General features: G+C 39.9%; 1 protein-coding gene and 1 long non-coding RNA gene across 5 annotated transcripts in view; one reads left to right on the top strand and one right to left on the bottom strand.

Annotated features, from left to right (window-relative positions):
* The window catches only part of LOC137184991 (NLR family CARD domain-containing protein 3-like), a 281,932-nt gene that overhangs the window by 218,494 nt on the left and 42,221 nt on the right, over positions 1-21,217 (bottom strand). The gene's annotated exons all lie outside the window — the stretch shown is intronic.
* LOC137195050 (uncharacterized) lies at positions 3,770-4,851 on the top strand. The gene is made up of 2 exons (XR_010931101.1): positions 3,770-4,153; positions 4,199-4,851. It is a non-coding gene; the product is annotated as an uncharacterized lncRNA (long non-coding RNA).

The raw sequence follows: 21,217 nt of genomic DNA on the forward strand, positions 1-21,217 counted from the left end.
AGTTTGTGGAGAGGGAGCATCAGTTTGCCGTTTTGCCCAACCGTATATGATAGCTTTGGAAATGGCCTTCACATTCTCACCATGCCTCTGTTTAATTTTCATCATTTCTGTAGCTCTGGTTTGCAACTCTGCTTCCAACATAGGCAAGTGACATGCTGTCACACATTTAACACAGTTCTCCACTGCTGCTCTGAACTCATCAGAAAAACGATCAACTCTTTTTTCATCCAGACTCACTCCACACCTCTGACGAGCAACAGTTAACCACACATTTACACAATCTTTCATATACGCACTATCCCAAGATGGATTTCCAAAATCTGGGTTAACATTGTACTCAGCAATCTGAAGCTTATCTCTATCAAACGCTCCTTCGTATGGCCATTCGCCATCTGTCCACTGATTCATAAGGGAAGAAAATGGAAACACAAAAGTCCATCCTTTCAATCTACCAACAACTCCCGCCGGAGATTGTGGAGAAAACATCGCTCTATATTGTGCATCTGTGAGTGTGTGGGGGTTTGCTTCGGGAAGCTTATCAATGGCAGATTGACCTTTTACTTCTGAATTGGTGCGTTTGTTTCCTACTGAAACAGATTTGTTCTTTCTCTTGTGTTTTGGTGAATGAATTAATTTTGTAGTAGATTGTGTTCTACTCACTGCTTTAGACGTGTTGTTGCCCATTTTAACACATTTACATTAAAAACATCACACAAACAAACACATCAAACACAAAACAGACACATCAAAACTTTCCCAGCATCACCGAAGTTCTTTTTTTTTACACCTCTCTTCCTGGTGCAATAGCAGTGATCTGAAGCCAAACCAACGAAGCAACTCTTCGTCTTGTGTACACTGTTTATTGTTTGAAAAAATTTTTACCGGCGCCCGACTCTAGGACTTAGAATCCCAAGTCTGAAAACATTTCTCACAGGACACAGAGTGGATGATCCCCGATCTTGGCTTAAACGAAATAGGCCAAATCCTACTCCGAAAACGTCTTTTCTATAGTTTAAACCTCAGGTGGGTCCCCCTGTGCCGGACGTAGCCCGAAGCTAGCCCAGAAATCCCAGCCACTTTTGTGGCACTGCAGGAGTTAAGACTCACTCAACTCTGCCTTTTTTTTACCTCTTCACAACCACATGCTTTGCACCTGCTTATCACTGCACAGTTTCAACACATTTTCATGTGTTTAGATTCTTTAACCATCAGCTTTTTGCTTTTTTTTTTTTTTTGTTCACTTTGTGACCACCTTTAAAGTGAAAGTGATGCACAGTTTCTTTGTGATTTCGTCAAACGCAGACATGGTAAGGCACAACAATAAAATAAAATTATGCACTTACCACGTCTTTGTTGTGTTGAAATCCTGTTCGTGACGCCAAATTGTTGTGGATTTTCGGAGCCGATGCACTGGCAGTTGTCAGTTTGAAGAAGAGAAGACCAAACCAAACTTCGTATGATGATTCTGGGAAAACTTTAATGAAGAACCTTGCAAGGGAGAGCGACTCAAGGGACACCTCCTGTTCGTACGGTGTCCCCAAACTCGTCTGACCCTCACAGTCCAAAACCAGCCTTTAAGCCAATCATAGAAACTAGTTCGTCAGTTCCGAATCATAAACCTATGACCTAAATCTGTATCTTTGGTTTGTCTTGTTGCGTCTGATGATGACCTGCATTCTGGCCTTGGTTCGCCTGTGAGGCTCCTGGTTTATTAAACAACATGTGTTATCTTCTGTTTGAGAGAACAGAAGAGTACAGCTTGACATTCTGTTGTCCTGGTCAGTTATGGAATATCCATAACAGTACTGTTCAAACCTGCCCCTGCAGCGAGCTGCCTCTGACTAGCTGGTCTGTCAAGGAGAAGTGTTGCCTGGTGTCCCGGTACGCCATCACAGACCTACAGAGACAAGAATGACAAAAATAATATGTAGAGACGACTAAATACTCATTTCACCCACATCACCTAAAGCTACAACAGGCAACAGTCTAAATAAGGAGCTGAAGTCATTCTTACAGTCTATGAAGTCATAAAAACAGCAGGACCTTAATTTATAGAGCTGCTGCTGCCATCTGCTGGACAAAATGTCAACATGTGAACCCTGCACATCATTGCTTCAGTCTTGTAGTAAAGAATCCTGAAGTTAAAAACATCTTGAAATGAAATTCCCTCGTTGATCATATATCTGATGTAACAACTGTCTATTTAATGCTAAATACAATCTTCATAGAAAATCATCTGCAGCATCACTAATGATTCTCATTTATTCAAAAAAAACATTTTAACTTTCAGAAAAAGTCAAAAAAACAAGATGAAAAAAGACAAAAAAACCTAAAATAAAACATGAAAACAGTAAAAGACGTCACGTAGTTACATAACAGACATTCAAACCTTCTAACACAAATAAAAATATATTTTTAACAAAAGTTTATTCAGTGTCGGTCCAGACTGAAATATCTCTACAACTATTAATTATAATAAAGAAGATAAAACTTTGTATTCATATTTATTATGAACGACAAATATTGATAAACATGTACAGAATATATCTACAGATTTGGATTATAATGAAAATGTTTTAAAGATTATAACGAGTTTAGTCTCATTATTAAAAGTCCTGCATGAAAAACCCTCCTGCAGTAAAAGTACATAAGTATTATGAGCTTGGTGTAGTTAAAGTATTGCAGTAAAAGTACATAAGTATTATGAGCTTGATGTAGTTAAAGTACTGCAGTAAAAGTACATAAGTATTATGAGCTTGATGTAGTTAAAGTATTGCAGTAAAAGTACATAAGTATTATGAGCTTGATGTAGTTAAAGTACTGCAGTAAAAGTACATAAGTATTATGAGCTTGATGTAGTTAAAGTATTGCAGTAAAAGTACATAAGTATTATGAGCTTGATGTAGTTAAAGTATTGCAGTAAAAGTACATAAGTATTATGAGCTTGATGTAGTTAAAGTACTGCAGTAAAAGTACATAAGTATTATGAGCTTGATGTAGTTAAAGTATTGCAGTAATTAATGAATGAATACTTTTACTGTAGGAGGGTTTTAATGCAGGACTTTTACTTGTAATGGAGTATTTGTACATGCAGTATTGTGTAGTGAAGTAAAGGATCTGAGTACTTCTTCCACCTCTGGTGTCGGTTGAATCTCTTCTGGACTTTAATCAGACTAAATAAACATAACTGTCGACTCTGAGAACGACTGACGGCCTTTTTCATGACTTTCTAACATTTCATAGACTCGACACTTGTATGATCAATAAAACTAATGGATCCATGAATCAGAAACGGTTTGTTCCTTGTTGTCATGGTCCGTCCTGCAAGAGGGAGAATCTGAGCAGAAACCTGCAGCCAGACAGCGAGGCAGAGAGAGCCAATAGGGTCCTTTGGCTCGTGGCTCCTCTCGTGGGTTCGGCCCTCCGCGGACAGGTATAGAGGCTTCATGACCGCCGGCAAACAAACACCATCTTATGGTAAACATGTCAATATTTACTCCTGTAGTCATTGATTGATTTTCATTTACCGTTATCACTGTGTTCCGTGTAATTATCATTTTGATAACAGTAACAATAGAAATAAATCAATGAAAAAAAAAAAACAGTCCAAATTACGTCTTCAGATCATTTCCAATGTTTCAAATACTCACACAGTAAAAATATGTTCTGCAAAATGTAGAAGACTGCCATGAAACAGTTATACATTTACCATTTAAAGACATTATTATTATTATTATTATTATTATTATTATTATCATAAGAGCAGAAACAGATGTGATTTGTCTTTTTGATTGGAGATAAATGTCCAATCAGAAGCAGAGACATCCAGATATTAAAAGAACAACATAAAAGCAGCAAATATACAAAAATCCCTGAAATAAAGAAGCAAATATACGGTTCAGATTTCAACATAAATGTGGATTGTAAAGCTGCGACACAAATAAAGTTTGATTTTCCAACATGTGAAAATGTTCAGGACTGTAAAATCAGACACATGTTTATTTCTGATAATAAGAGTTTCTTAACGGACTGTAAAAGTCTTGTTTGGTGACATTTGGAGAAAGATTTAGTTTTTCCAAACCTGCATGTTCAGCATGATGGAAATAGAAAACAGCTGTTAGTTTGGATGAAGTTTGACAGCAGGAGTCCAGATGTTTTCTTCATCTTTCAAATGAAGTGAAAAAGAGAAAAATGAGAGTTTTTCTGTGATAAAGTAAAGTGGAGAACTGTACCTGGATCTGTAGATGTGATGGTTTCTCCTCCATGCTTGCAGCTCTGTGTGCAGTCTGTGTTTGGATGTTGAGCTGTGAGCTTTTGACTTTCTTCTTGGTTTCCTCTCTCAGCTCCTCGTCACATACCTGATCTGACCTCTGACCTCTGACCCGCTGATCGTCACAGCAGAAGACGACAAACGGACGTCTGTATTCACTTTGTGTGCAGAAAGTTAAGCGACACACGTGTTTCACTGTTTTCTTCCTGGAGAAGAAAACACTTGCTTTTTGTCCAAAGCACATTTTCCAAATATAACTATTAATGTTGATGATTTATATCAAAATGTGACTTTTCATTCAAAGTTGAGTTGTGTGAAGGTTGTAGAAATGAGAAACTGACCCTGCGCTAAACTGTGTGTGAATAAACAATATAACTATTAATAATGTTCAGCTTATTATTAGAGTGCCATTTTTCTGAATCTGACAATAAAGATCAAATGAAAGCTTCTATTATTATTTATGATCCTTTTTTATTGGACATAACAGGTGATACTGCAGTTCCATTTATTTCTGCCTGAGTAACATAAACATACAAATGATCAACTTTACTTGGTACAACACAAAAACAGGAAATAAGAAACATTTCAAACAGATTGTAAACAGATTGATGATCCTGTAAATGAGCTTTTTATTGTGGATATTTAGTAAGGCGCTGAACTGTCAGCTGTTTGTCCTCTAATATTCTGTTCACATACAGCCAGAGCTGCAACAATTAGTCCATTCATTGATTATCCATCAACACTAAATTAACACTTAATCATCATTTGAGTCATTTTGAAGCAAACATTTTCTGCTTTTAGCTTCTCAGGTGTGAAGATTGAATGCTTTTCTTTGTCTTACATGATAATAAACAGAATATTTGACTGTTCTGGACTTTAGTTCAGACAAAATGAGACATTTAAAGACGTCGCCTTTGACTCTGTGAAATTACAAAAAGCATTTTACACAATTTACACAATTTCCTGACATTTTATAGACAAAACCATGAATTGATGAATCTCTGAATCATAATGTTTATTTACAGCTCTACATGCACATCCAGTAGAGACACATAAAAACATGTCGCTTTCTGAATTGACTATATGATTAAAAAAACAACTAATTGAACAACAAATAAGAGTAAAAACAACAAAGAGCCTCTATAGGCCAGCGGATACTTACTGTCATTATGTGTGTTATAGTTAGTGGGCAAAACTCTTCCAACATTTTTAAAAACCTTGGTCACAACTTGACGTTTCAGTAAACTTTCAGCCGCTGGTGGTTTTCTCTCTGAGAGCTTCTGAGTTTCACTGAGACTCATAAGGATCAAAGCCACGACCTCCGAACCTCCAAACAGTCCTCTAACAGACTGAGCTATCTGCTCTGAGAACATCAGCTTCTTTTTTACAGCTTTTTAAATGACAAACAAACTGTCAGTCATGTGGAAACCATGTTGGTTTAGAAACTGCATTTACAAGCAGTGAGAGATCAGGTTGGTACTAAATAACATGAGAAAGTTTCTCTAACAGGAGGAGACTCTTCCTCCTACAGAGAACACAGAGACACTGAGGATCCAGACAAGTAGACTCTAAACCCAGCACACAGAGGCTGAGTGAATGTGGTGTTGAAGGTGTGGAGGTGGATCAGTGTGTCAGAGGAGACTCTGTAGAAGGACAGAGTGCCAGCAGGACAGTCCACATACACTGCTACTCTGTTAGAGACAGAGGAGGAGGAGGAGGAGGAGGAGCAGGAGGAGGAGGAGGAGATGGATGTTTCTCTCTTATTGTGACAGACAGAGTAACCACGACCATCATCAGAGCAGCTCAGACTCCAGGACTGATCATTCCTTCCAAACCCACAGTCATTAATGTTTCCTTTCCTGTTGATTCCTCTGTAACTCACTGATATATAAACCCATCCTCTCCACTTGACCTCCCAGTAACAGCGACCAGTCAGATCATTTCTACACAGCAGCTGAGGCCAGTCATCAAATCTGTCTGGATGATCAGGATATGACTGATCCTCCTTCACATTTGTCACCTTCCTGTTGTTGTCAGACAGTTTGAGGTTTGTGTGTGCTGTGTTTGGATCCAGTGTGAGTCGACAGAAATCTGATGGAGAGAACGAGACACAATACAGCTGCAGTTATTGATCGATCATCTGATTGATGATGACATCATCTTCATCCTCAGTAGGATGTGAATGAGTGATGTCACAGTTTGAAGTTTGCTTTGTTTTGATGAATGAAATGAAAAACACACTTACACTTCCTCGGACCTGTTGTCAAGCAGTGGACTCCAGCAGGCTGCAGGCTGAAAGGAGGAGGGGGGTCAGAGCAGCACGTTCTCTTTCAGCATGCAAACATGGACGTTACATCTCTCTAGTCTACTGTTTGATTATTCTGTTCAAATGTGGGGTTGGGCTTTGATAGACTTGGATCCAATCTGAATCCAGTATCCCAATCCTTCTGAAACCCTGATTGAATCTAATCAGGTTGAACTTTCAACATTTACAGGAAACTTCAGTTAGAAATAACAAAAAGTCAAAGATTGAGTTGAGATGTGTGATCAGCTCTGACAGAGAAAATGTTTCCAGCTCTTCCTCCTCTATCAGACATTGTCTCTCCATACACTCAAAAACATCATTCATGCCATCATTTATTATTAAGCATTTGGATTTCTGTCATTTTCATTCAATCACCACAATTTGAAAATGGATTTATTCAAATCTCATAAAATCTGCAGAAATATTGTAATTCTAAAAATAATGAAATGTAATCAATTAAAATGTATGAACATGGTTTGAATATGGTTGAAGTCAATTAGTTCAAATGTGTGAGATTGGTTTACATATCAAACTCAGGAAGTGGAATCGTTTCTAAACAGATACGTCAGAATTCTCGCCGCCATCTTGACAACCACCTCAGCGCAGCACGAGCGAGCACGAGACACTCGCACAAGGCTGATTACTGGTGAGTTCCATCCATACTCAACGTAGTTCATCTGACAGTTTTCAGTGTGAGTGCATGTTTTATTACTGCAGTTGATACTGTCTCACACATCATCTGCCTATCAAAACCAACCAGGACGCCACTGTTTGTACCTCATGTAATGTCAATAAATTACAATATAAATAAATGAATCCTCTCTGAATGTATATAATATATATTATAATTTTAATGATGGAAATAGTCAGTAGCAGTAGACTGAAGGTGTTTTTATGTAGGAAGGTGTGAAATATGCAGCCAGAGAGGTGAGCTTTAACATGGACTAAAAAGTGCCAGAGGATCATTTTCAATAATTCATATTTTTGACACTGCTATTCAGAAACTCAGTAATAGCCAGATGCTAATTTAGCCTGTACATGTGTTGCACATGGTGGATGCAAACCCAAACTCTGCTGCACAACCTGGACACCACCAAAAAAAAGAAAAGAAATAGTCAAAATGGTTCCTGTTGGGCTTATGATTTGATAAGTAAAAGGGTCATTATATTGTAGAATTACATGTTAAGTACAAATACATTGAGTGTCTGACTAGAACAGTTTGTGTTTTACAGGAACCTAATTCAACATCATTTGACATGAAGCTGAATGCCAGGGCAACCTCTGACATCTTGTAAGTATGTTGTAAACACATTGAGAACATGTGTAGTATAGTTTACCTGCAGATTGTTGAACTTGCACTTACAAAGCTCTTGTCATGTGTGAACTTGACTGTATTGGTGTGTGGGCTTTATGAGACTTCCCTGCAACAGCTTCATTTAAAGTTGTTTTTTCGAAGGGGAATTATCTGTAACTTCTGACCATCACATGTCTCTTTTCAGCCAATCACATGAGACTTTAGGGTATTTAGTTTTGTCTGTGCTCACAGATATGTGAATGTGGCCGTGTAAAGTGTGTGACATTTCATTATCTACTAGGTATGAGTTGCTAAAACATTTCAGGCTCAAACATTTCCTCCATGGCAGCAATCGCCGGTATCCGTGTGTATATGTAGATTGTCCGTGTACGTTCACAAGGTGGAAGAACCTTTTGAGTCACATATATCAAAAACACAGGAATCTAGAAACACCACATGTTCAGTGCACTACATTTTCTTGTCAGGCGTGTGGATGCCAAGAACTTTCAACAGAGAAGGACTATTTTAGTCCCGTAAATCAACATCTTAGGCAATATGAAACCATAACCTGTATGTTTGAAGGATGTACTTTCCAGACAAATATATATAGCACCTTCAACTCTCGTAAAATCATCGCCACAACCAAACCCCATAGGCAAAATCAGTCATTTTAATAACTACAGCACATCTGCTTTCCTTTCAGTACAGTTTGTGTTATTGTATGACTTTGGTGAATCTAAACTGTCCTTTTTAAAACACTGAAGTCACTATGGAGCAATGGAGGCGATGGAGTTTGGTTTGCTTGGATAGGGCAATATTTTATGATGTAAAGGCAGTTTCCTTTCAGTAAAGTCTGACGGTAAAGTAAAGTGGTGAAAATATTATAACGTACACTTAATCTAATATTGTTTGTTTTAGATGGACCTGTTTTTTAAGTGTCTGAAATATGTTGTGTTGCTGACCCTGTCCACAGCAGCTCATTTTCCGTTTTTGCATGTTCAAAGTGATAGTTCAGGTTCTTACCTATATAGTGACATTAGCTGCTACTTACTAGTTTAATAGATTCTCCAGTTTGACCCATCAGCTGCTTCCCTGTCTTAAAACACAGTGTTACTATTTCAAGTGTGGACACAGCTGAGAAAAGTTTTTGAAGGATGCACAACACATTTTTTGGGATTCATTGTCCAGGATCTTTTCCCAACCCTCTTGCTTGCTAACTGCTAACTACTTTGTTTCTGGAGCTCGACACAACAGAGCCCTCATCACTGTTTGTTATGACAACTTGTAGTTGAAATTGTAGCGTAGTGATACAGTGATGGTAAGAGTGTACTGGATTTCTATCTATGCTAAGTGTGAACTCTTACCATAGATAAGAACCCCAACTATCACTGTCATTAAATGAATGCTTCAGTTGTTGCTCAAATTTCAGTTTGCAAAACTGCATTTTTAGAAACTTTGAACATCACAGTTTGACCAGCACTGGGACGCAGCTCATTGTTCATGTTTTATCCAGCAGGATAGTGAACGTGCAGAGGCAGAGTCAGGGATTGCACAGACAACAATGGGCATCTATGCGATTCGAGTGGAGGCTGCCGGTCCTGAAGATGAGATGTATGCAGATGTTGGTGTTGTACTTGAAGGTGTGAAAGTTCTGCAAAACCTACAAAGTGTCACCTTTGCAAGTCTGATGGTTTTTGTTTCATAGATGTGCTGAACTTGCCGTACCCTACAGACCTCAAGTGCACGATTGAAGGGTTTAAGAAAATCCTGATGGACCTGGACCTGGACTTCACCAAAAATTCAAGTACTGAAAATTAAATTCAGTGACTGCATTTTGTACTAATAGATTATTATTTCCCTCTGGGAAAAACATGCAAACAAGCGGTTGATTTCTGCAAGTTTTGCCACTTACCAGAGTAAACTTGAATATTCTGTTTATATTCCTTTACTCAAGAAACATGTGAAAGTGGTAGAAAGCTCCTCAACAACTGAGCCTTGTTACAGTCTTCTGAATTATGGTCTCAGCAAATTTCAGAAAATGGATATCAGGGATTTCTTGAATTGGTAATGTGATGTAAGCAGTACAGTCACCATGGTTTACCTGTCTATCTCTAGTTCCACACAATTGTTCAGCACAGTTTGTAAGAGAGTTTCTTGTTGCTACAGAAAGGTCTGTTTATAATATACAGTATATTCTTAGTCATGCAACAAGCAGCAAAGTGTTTAAGGCCGACTGGCCTCACCTGAGCCTTCACAATGTTTTTGATTCCAATTTCAAGATTAGATTCTAGGAATTGTTATGCTTCTGAAATTACTAATCATAGTTCAGGGTTACCTTAAATTAGCCTTTAACTGTTTGCCTGTCTTTATAGGCATTTGTCTAAGTGGTCAACTGTGCCAAAATAAGTAAATATTTGAAAAGGGAGCACTTTCTTTGACCTCGTGCATGTAAGAACGGTATTTTCTTTTGTTTTTCTTTTTTGATTTGTTTTTTTAAATAGATTTTTAATATATTTGTTGTTCACATGTTTTGGTTGCTCTTTTTGTGGGTGTGTGCTGTATGTCAGTGTGTTATGTTGTTGAATGGAAATGGTGTAGTGTGATGTTGTTGTATGGCGACGTTTTGCTGCCTTTGACTTTCTGCAATACCCAAACTGGCCACATGCTCCACATAAATATTAAATTAATCAAATGTGAAGGTAATCTGACTGTTTTATGTTTTGTTTTTAATGTATTTTAGTTATTGTTTAAGGTGGGGGGTGGATTAGTAGCCATATATTCCTCCGTTCCCCATTGCTTCTATTCATCTGTTTAGCGTCGTCAGGTTAGGCTAACCTATTTTTGCTAACTCTGGAGCTAACCCCCATGCTGCAGCATTTATTAACTGACTGACACACTTTAGTCTGTACTGTAAAAAAGACGAGAGAAGGAGAGAGAGACAGCAGCAGTAGTCGAGCGAGCTAGAGAGTGAATGAAGACAGAGAGGGAGCGCTGGTAGCGAGACTGCCGGTGAATCAGATAAATAAACCGTTATTTTCTGATTGTTTCACAGCAGTTATGTTTCGGAGGACAAATAGACACGCCCACACCTCCACACCACCCTGCGGCTGAACGCCACAACGCCTGATTGGGTCTGAATCCGGCCTTACTGTTCACCTTTTCCTCTGCTCTGCTCACATTCACCGTCACTTTTCTGACAATCGCTCTCTCTCTTAAACACTCGCTCACGTACTGCCCTTGTCTTTAAAAGGAGCTACGCAACCTGCAGTTTCCATGGCAACGGCACAAGACGTTGACTCACGTTTCGAAACAGCGCTGCTCAGAGGCTCCCAAACACTATTGATTTCTGAATGAATCGATATTTGGCGTTATTTTTGGCATTTACTGTTATAGCAGAAACACTGTTCATAGTTTTCAAAATGATACATTGAAAATACATTGGGTTTATTAATTTAAAGTGCAATAATTTGATGCATTTTAAGTTAATTGGGGATATTGCATAAACATGGTTATTATTTCTTTTAAACACATTGGATTTATTAATAAGAATACATAACCTCTCATTCCTGCTTGTTTAATTTATGTTTTAATTATAAAAATGCTTCATGTTAAGTTTATTAGTTTGTATATGTCAAAACTATGCAATTTCAATGGATGGAAATTTTATATGCTATTGAAATACATAAGTCTTACATATTAGGCCTAAATATTTTTTGAGTGTACCTGAGAGTGTCCAGTCTCCAGCGTGGATCCTTCAGTCCAGCAGACAGCAGCTTCTGTCCTTTGTCTCCTGGATGATTGTAGCTCAAGTTCAGCTCTCTCAGATGGGAGGGTTTGGAGCTCAGAGCTGAGGCCAGAGAAGCACAGCCTTCCTCTGTGATCAGACATCCTGACAGACTGCAAACACATAAACAACACATGTCAGACAGTCTGAGAGTCCTGCTGTGTGCAGTCAGATACAACAACAAACTGTCTCCACACTAACTAACTAACTAAAAGATGAACTGAATCAGGGAGCTCCAGAAAGTTGAGCATCCAGCCAGATGGTAAAAGTCAGCAGATGAGGGATGATTCAGCAGCATGTTTTTAACAGCAGCATGAACCCCCTAGAGGGGTCATGACCCCCCCAGGAAGAAAATGTTTTAAATATCAGCCTTAAAATGTGGATTTACAGTCAATGTTAGCAGGAGGATAAAGAGAAAAACTCACCCTAGAATTAATGTAATCTGACTGCTACAGAAGTAACATAAGAGGGACATCAGTTCACTGCGCACAGCCAAGAGAGCAGAGCCGCGACCAAAAGTGGATTAAAGTGCATTAATCCACTAAACAATAAAGTTCATCACACAAAACTCAGTGTTTCTCAGGTTGTGCTGAACAATAGTCAGGAGACTCAGCAGCACAAATATTCCTGTTCTCTTTCTCTGTTTAGAGTCTTCAGGTTAGGCTAATGCACTGATGCTAACAATTGATGCTAACCTACTGATGCTAATATACTGATGGTAACCCATCAATGCTAACAATTTGTGCTAACATACTGATGTTAACCCACTGATGCTAACCCATTAACGCTAACACACTGATGTTAACTCACTGATGCTAACCCACTGATGGTAACCCATTAACGTTAACACACTGATGCTAACACACTGATGCTAACCCACTGATGGTAACCCATTAATGCTAACACACTGATGCTTACCCATTAACGCTAACACACTGATGCTAACACACTGATGCTAACCCACTGATGGTAACCCATTAATGCTAACACACTGATGCTGACCCATTAATGCTAACACACTGATGCTTACCCATTAACGCTAACACACTGATGCTAAGACACCGATGTTAACTCACTTATGCTAACCCACTGATGGTAACCCATTAATGCTAATAAACTGATGCTAACATACTGATGTTAACACCAAACAGCAACCTCCAGGGCTGAAAACTGAGGCCAATGCACAAGTGCCAAAAACCTGCATTCTATCTAACGGCCATCAGGGGGCGACTCCACTGGCTGCAAATAGATGTCCAACTGTATGGAAGTCTATGAGAAAATGACCCTACTTCTCTATTTATTTATTACCTCAGTAAACACTTTCCTGATGAGTGTGTGGTCTCATTCACGAGTATCAAGTCCTCTTCAATACAGCATCATGTTCATTTTGTAAATTATGGTCCCATTTAGAGTAAAATAGATGATAAAGCAGCATATGCTTCAGGGCGTGGCTACAATGTGATTGACAAGTCGCTACCACAGCAACAGCTTTGCTTACATAATATAATCATGGCGTATAGACGTAGCTGCTGCTATTTCACAGTGTGTTTTCAGTTCACTAAAGTTAACTGTAACATTGTGGTCGCCTAAAAACAGTCTTGTTCAGCATTTAGTTGTTATAAAACATCCATCAGTGAGTTGGATTATCAGTTTTTTCAGTGAGTACATTTTGTTATAATGGTTTTATGCCTGTTTTTCGCTAGCAAAAATTAGCATTAGCATTATCACTGTTAACCATAGATTGTAAATGCACCGTGCTAACCAAGCTAACAGCTAGCGCTATGGTCAGCCCCACCCCCTTGTCCAAATATGGTCACTTCTGGCTCCAAAAATCAAACATGGCGACGGTCAAATCCAAGATGGCGTTGGTCAAATCGCTACACTCGAGGCTTCAAAACGGGAGTTCACAAACCAATGGGTGACGTCACGTCTCTATGGTTAACACACTGATGTTAACCCTCTGAAGCTAACAGCTAACAGGAGGATAAAGAGAAAAACACCCTAGAATTAATGTAATCTGACTGTTACAGAAGTAATGTAAGAGGGACATTAGTTCACTGCACACAGCCAAGAGAGCAGAGCCGCGTCCAAAAGTGGATTAAAGTGCATTAATCCACTAAACAATAAAGTTCATCACACAAAACTCAGTGTTTCTCAGGTTGTGCTGAACAAAACTCGGGAGACTCAGCAGCACAAATATTCCTGTTCTCTGTTTCTCTGTTTAGAGTCTTCAGGTTAGGCTAACCCACTGATGCTAATGCACTGATGCTAACCCACTGATGCTAACAACTGATGCTAACCCACTGATGTTAACAATTGATGCTAACCAACTCATGCTAACCCACTGATGCTGACCTATTTATGCTAACACACTGATGCTAACATATTGATGTTAACCCAGTGAAGCTAACCCACTGATGCTGACCCATTAATGCTAACACACTGAAGCTAATACACTGATGCTAACACACCAATGTTAAACGTTAAATGTTGTCTTTATTGATCATTAATACAATCTATGATTGCAGGTGTAATAGTCTCCTCAGCCAGCTGGAATAAAATATGTGCACATATCTGCATCGGCAAAAATGAGTCAAAAAGTAATCGTGTTAAATAATCGTGATCTCAATATTGACAAAAATAATCGTGAGTATGATTTTTGCCATAATCGAGCAGCTCTAGTTCTTATATTAACATAGTGAGCTTCAATCTCAAATTTTCATTTCTTCACATCTTTATTTATTATAAAAACATCTTTCAAACTAAACAAATCCTAATTTGATAATAAAATATGAATATATTATAAAATGAATATGAATATATTTCACTCTAATAGGTTCTTCAAAGTCACCTGTGTAAAAGTTGTTTCTATGTTTGTTTTATTTTATTTCATCTTCTGTTGAGAATTTCAATGAGTTCCTTTAAAATAAGCTGTTGGAATATCCAAGGTCTTTACTCCTCAGTCTTTGGTCTGAAGAGTAAAACCTATCAATAATAATGACATCATAATCCTATCAGAAACATGGTGTAGAGGTGATGTACCCACACACTGCCCTCCCAGCTACAGAGAGATTATTGCCCCTTCCCACAAATGATCTACTGTTAGTCCAGCAGAGACTCAGGATGACTCATTATATGCTACAAGTCACATTTACACAATTTACTACAAATTCTCAACATCAGAAAATAAAAAGAGATCTTCTCCCTACACAGAAGGATATATATCTATGTGCTGTGAGTCCCCTTACTTCTCTGATGACATGTTTCCCTGCCTTGAGTCACAGATATGTCATTACCAGGGGCAGCAAATATAATAATCTGTGGTGATTTTAACGCCCGGACTGGTGCACAACCTGAAGTCACCAGTAGTCAAGGAGACAGTTTGATCAGCCAGCAAGCTCCTACTATTCACCTCCATCTGCCTCCTAGAAACAACTTTGACACTGTGATGAACAGTAATGGGAGGGAGCTGCTACAACAGTGCAGAAGCCTCAGTCTGTATATGGTCAACGGTCGGGTAAGAGGGGACTCTTTGGGAAGGTTCACTTATTGTTCAACTGCTGGCAACAGCACTGTAGATTATATGATCACAGACACGGACCCCTTCTCTTTCACTGCATTCACAGTCAAGCCCCAAACCCCTTTATCAGACCACAACCAAATCACCCTCTTCCTCAAACACAACAATATCACACACACAAAACCCAGCAAGCTGTTCAACATACCCAGGACATACAGATGGGCCCCAGACAGCACTGAGCAATACCAAGAGGCCAGCAATAGTGAGGAGATTACATTATTACTACAAGAGTTGATAGAATAGCCCTACCCTCCCACTACTGAAGGCATATCTGAGGCTGTCCACATTATAAATGACATCTTCAACACAACAGCAAATAAAGATCAATTCAAACTACGTACAAACAAAAGAAAAACAACAAAAAAGAACCACTGGTTTGACAAAGAATGTCAAAACCTGAAAAAACAAGTTAGAAACAAACAATCATATAAGCCTTCAGTATTGTGAAGCACTTAAGACATAAAAATACAACCAGAAGCAAAAAGATAAAGCATAGTGAGAAACAGCTGTGCCTACTTGAAGAGAGTATAGAGTCTAACTGGGACTTCTGGGACCAGTGGAACTCTGTCTGTCAGTCTGAGCCTGAGGAGCTGCTCATACAGGACCGAGACATATGGACTCAACATTTTCACACCTTATTTGGGCCAAAACCACCAGGAACTGACTTACAAACCAAACAAATACTGGAAAAACTACTAAATATGGAATTGATATTCAAAGACCACCAGAACCCCCTAGATTTCCCTGTTATTATCAACCATCTGAAAACAAACTGAAGACCCTCAAAAGCAAAAAAGCATGTGGGCCTGATGGGAGACTGAACCAAATGCTGAAATACAGCACAGAAAAATTCCACTTGTCTATTCTAAAATGATTCAACCTAATTGTGAGTGTGGGATATTTTGCTGAGAGTTGGAATAATGGTCTTATTACAGCTATATTTAAAAGTAGAGACAGATTTGAGCCTCAGAATTACAGAGGGATGTGTGTCAGCAGCTGTATGGGCAAGCTGCTCTGCAGCATCATCAACTCCCGCATTATTTAAATTTGAGACAGAGAGAGAGATTTGATTGAATTTGACAAGAGAGATTATATTATTAAATTCTCCAAATCAGTACAGTCAGTAAACTTTATGACATAATTAAATAAATGTATGTCAGTAATAAGTGTGGAGTAAAAACTACAGATCTCTTTGGTGAAGCGAGAGGCGTCTTTCAGGGCAACAGCTTGTCTCCGACTCTATTTAACATCTACATTAATGACTTAGCAGTGCTGTTGGAGCAGTCTGGAACCCCTGCTGGCCAAACCCTTCACAATAAGGAAGTTAAATTCCTGCTCTATGATGATGACCCACACAACAAGGACTACAGCAGCACCTGGACCTCCTGGAGCAGGACCGTCAGAACTGGGCCCTGACAGTCAACTTTAACAAATCTAAAAGCATCATCTTCCAAAAGAAGCTCAAATATCAATTCAAACTAGGGAACAGCATCCAGATCACAGCCTGTACTATGATTACCTGGAGCTCACAGTCAGTGCGTCAGGTAACTTTGGTCTGACGGTGAAACAACAAGCATGTAGAGCATTTTATGCAATAAGAATAAATAGACACACCAATTAGTATTTGGACAAAAATATTTGATAGTATAATCCAACCAATCGCTCTTTATGGCAGTGAAGTTTGGGGTCCCCTCAGTCATGAGGACTACATTAGATGGGACCAGCATCCCATAGAGACCCTGCATGCAGAATCCTGTAGATCCATATTAAACATCCAAATAAAAACACCAACCAATACACGCAGGGCAGAATTAGGCTGTTACACACTGATTATTAATATTAAAAAAACAACACTTACCAGTGTTCCCTCTAGGTTGAGTGGTCTGGCCTGGCGGGGTGTTTTTTTTTTTGGGGGGGGGGGGGGGGGGGGGCACCTACACATTTCTCTGTTTTCTATTTCTCTGTTTAGCATCGTCAGGCTAGGCTAACCCATTGTTGTTAACTTCGGAGCGAAGCCCCTTCACTTTTCCAGCAGTTGGGGAAACAACAGACGTGACTTTTCTTGGTCTTGACAAGCTGCAGCATTTATTAACTGACACACTGTCGTCTGTACATTTACTGCCAGACTGACAACTTCCTGTTAACCTTTTCCTCTGCTTCGCTCGCATTCAACCTTATTTTTCTGACATTCTCTCATTTAACCACTCACTTGTTTACGCTCTGCGCTATTCCTTAAACGGAGTTACGCTACCTGCAGTTTCCCAGGCAACAACACAGACGTTCACTCACGTTTCGAGACAGCGCTGTTCAGTGCTATTGATTTGTGAATGAATGGATATTTGGCGTTATTTTTGACATTTAATTTTTTTTTTGGCCTGGCGGGGGTTCTCATTGGCCTGGCGGCCCACCAAGACTGTACTATTAAAGAGGAAACACTGCTTACAATTTGGTTACATCTCAAATTGAGCCCCCAAGACACACTTAAATTTCAGGCACTACAAACCCAGAGCTGAACCCCAAAAAGAGTCCCTTCTGTCAGCTGGTCCTGAGACTGATCAATTACACCCAATACTGCTCAACCTCAGACCAGCACTGATCAATAACACCCAATACTGCTCAACCTCAGACCAGCACTGATCAATAACACCAAATACTGCTCAACCTCTGACCAGCACTGATCAATAACATTCAATACTGCTCAACCTCAGACCAGCACTGATCAATAACACCCAATACTGCTCAACCTCAGACCAGCACTGATCAATAACACCCAATACTGCTCAACCTCAGACCAGCACTGATCAATAACACCCAATACTGCTGTTGGGACTACATGTGGACCACAGTTTACCACATGTTTCAAGACTCCAAGAAACCTGAGCCCTGGGGGTTCGCACCCAAAGTGTGAAGCTCCACCCATGGATCCAGGTTATCAAAACTAGAGATTCCCCTCTTATCTCTCTCTTTTCTCCACGAGCTGCAGCAGGAGCAGCTCCTTGCTCTCTTTCACACCATCTCTGCTCTCTTGTGTGGCCTGCTCACAGCAGACACACACAGTCTTCTTTACGGCAGAAGACGCGAGAGCCTGCCTAAGACTCAGAAACTAAGTTTCCTTGTGCCAGCAGCTAATACACAAGTCTGCTGGCCAGTTTAACAAGTACAGGAGCCGCGAAATGGAGTTAGCTTGCCGCTAACTCTACACCAAGGAGTGACCTGGGCCCTCTGCACGACTGGAGTGCTGTCTGCCCAGCAACGCCTGCATCTTTCAGCTTCAGAGCCAAAGCCTTCTCAGCCTGACTCACCCACGGATTCACCGGCTACAAAGCAGGACACCACAAAGCATCTCTTCCTTCATGGACTGGTAACAACTGGGCATAGCCTAGCAACACAGTGAAGCATAGTACGGCTAAGCAAGAATGTTTAACTCAAACAATGTACTGTACATGTATTGATTTGGTTAAGGTTATACATTGAACTGTTGTTGTGATGTCCTTGTTGCCTATAGTCAGGTTACTGCATAGCCACACCGCTAGGTTAATGTTAGCATGCTTAACACATATTACATCCAGTAACTAGGCCTTGCATGCAACTAACCTCGTTTTAACCTGGCACCTTTAGTGTACACCAATTGGCCTTGAATAGAGAACCACACAGCTAAGAGGTTAAAACCTAGTTTGGCAAACTTTGGTTCAGGCAGCACATGTGGTTCAAGACACCACATGGTCTGGCCTTTTATCCCTGTAGTTCCCTTTATCAGCCAAAGTGTCGGCATGCCATGTGCTCAGTCACCAGGTGACTGCAGCCATCTTGCTATTGTCTTCCCTACACACACAGACACACACACACACACACACACACACACACACACACTCACACTTGTATATAGATACACTTAGCTAGATTAGTATTGTGTGTTGCTTTTACCCTTTTGTTAAATAAATGCTTTTGGATATACCTGTTGTCTGTTTTAATGTTGCACAAGAATGAGTTTTGCCAACCTCTGCTCTGTAAAGAACTCCAAATCCTTCAACCTTTACTAGCTATTGATATGGTGATTTTGCTTATAGTTATTCAAGTAATTATTAATCAAAGTCCCAAATTCATAGATTAGTACCCTTTGAGACTGAATTGGCTATCTTTTTCCCTGAGTCCAGGGTGGTGCCCCATTATTATTAATTCTTATTAATAATTTTATTGATTTTAATAATTAACAATTATCTTTGATAATCGTTAATTATTGCTGATAGCCAAACTTGTAGCCACGGCCCAACAAAATGGTGCCCCGCGTGAGACAGAGTATTGTTGGCAATTATTCATAATTGTGCAATATTAATTTCAGCATAATTTTGGCCAGTACCAAAATTCTGGAATCTAAAACCTTTAGACTATCCAAAAGTCTTTATATTTAACACGACCAGTCTGCCACAGGAGAAGATATCTAGCTGTACTTACAAACAAGTCAAGTGTTGGGAGAATTGATTTTTTCAAATCAATTTTAGCTAAAGCAATCGGTAACCCAAATCTTGAGTTGTTGATAACTACCACTTTAAGCCCTCGTAGTGTTAAACTAAGAGATTGCTATTGCTGCTAGCCACTCAGGTTGAACCTACTCTGTAGGAAGTGTAAGAATTTTGGTTCAGCATTTGAAAAGTACACATTCAATGCCATCCAGTCAAGCTGTCAGAATTAGTTGTTAATTCAAGTGCTCCCCTTGTTAATTAAACCACAGTGTGCCACCGGCGCTGTGACACATAGAGAGCTTGTACCTGGCTGTTACTGCCATGCATTCCAGACTGAGTAAGAAATAGAGCCTGTGAGATAGAGCCACAGTGTGCTACCAGCCCTGTGAAACTTAGAAGTTATCCTCTAGCTGTTACTGCCATGCATTCCAGCCTGAGTCAACTTTAAGAAACAATCCTCTGACTGTTACTGCCCTGCATCTCAGTTAGTGCATGTTGAAATCTGTTGTGCCCACTAGAGCCACCAGACGGTGCCGTAGCTACCCCTCCTCCACAGGAAGCTACTGCCCATAGTGTAGGCCACAACATTGTTTGGTTAGGCTAGTGTACTGCCCAAACTACACAACAAAGTGTCTGCCACACAACACCATAGCCAACCACATTGTCTTGTTTTACTAGTCAACTGTTAATCTAATCCTCCGCTCCAGATACAACAATGGAGAACCCCTGTGTAGAGCAGTTTATTTCTTCCCTAGCACAGAGCCTAGAACCTGGCTACCCAGAATTCATCAGCAGGTTGAATTTCAGTGAGTGCAGGAAAGAGATAGACTCGCTACTCAAGGACAGGAATGATGCACAGACCGCATCCAAAGACCCATTGTTATGCTTGCTTCTGAACTTCCACAGGCAAACCAGCCTTGCCTGTCAGAGCAAAGCAGCCCTAGAAAAGGAGGTAGATTTCCTCAGAGCGCAAAATGCTTGCCTCCTCCACGAGGTTCAGATGGCCAATAAGAAAGCCATGTAGAAGACCTGCACTCAGCAGAGTTAAATCTCTGCTCACACAAGGAGGAATTGTTAAGGCTTAGGTCAGAACGTCCTGCCCCACTACAGTCTTTCAGCCAATGTGATTCCGGTTATTCCGATTCACACTCCTCCCATAATGAAATGTTAACTCCCTCTCCACTCAGAAGATTGGAACAATTCCCAACTGACCCTAAGTTCTTGGGAATGAAGTCAGCTTCTCAACCTCCACTGACAGACAGAGCTAACAGCTACCTGAGTTCCCATCTCTCTGAAACAGACACTGAAGAGACATGTAGTTTATCCTCTAGAAGATATTCTGCCCAGTGTTTTTCTCAGCCACTGATACATGACACATTCATCCGTGCTCATCCTTCCGAAGGGGGGACTAGATCATCCCAAAACTGCTCAGCCTCTCCTCAGCACTATCAGGAAAGTGATAACAGTTGTTCAGCCCCTGCCCTTCAACCAGAGAGAACTGTAGTACGTGATGCACATGTCCAT

The sequence above is a fragment of the Thunnus thynnus genome, chromosome 1, assembly GCF_963924715.1.
Source record: "Thunnus thynnus chromosome 1, fThuThy2.1, whole genome shotgun sequence".
Lineage (NCBI taxonomy): Eukaryota > Metazoa > Chordata > Actinopteri > Scombriformes > Scombridae > Thunnus > Thunnus thynnus.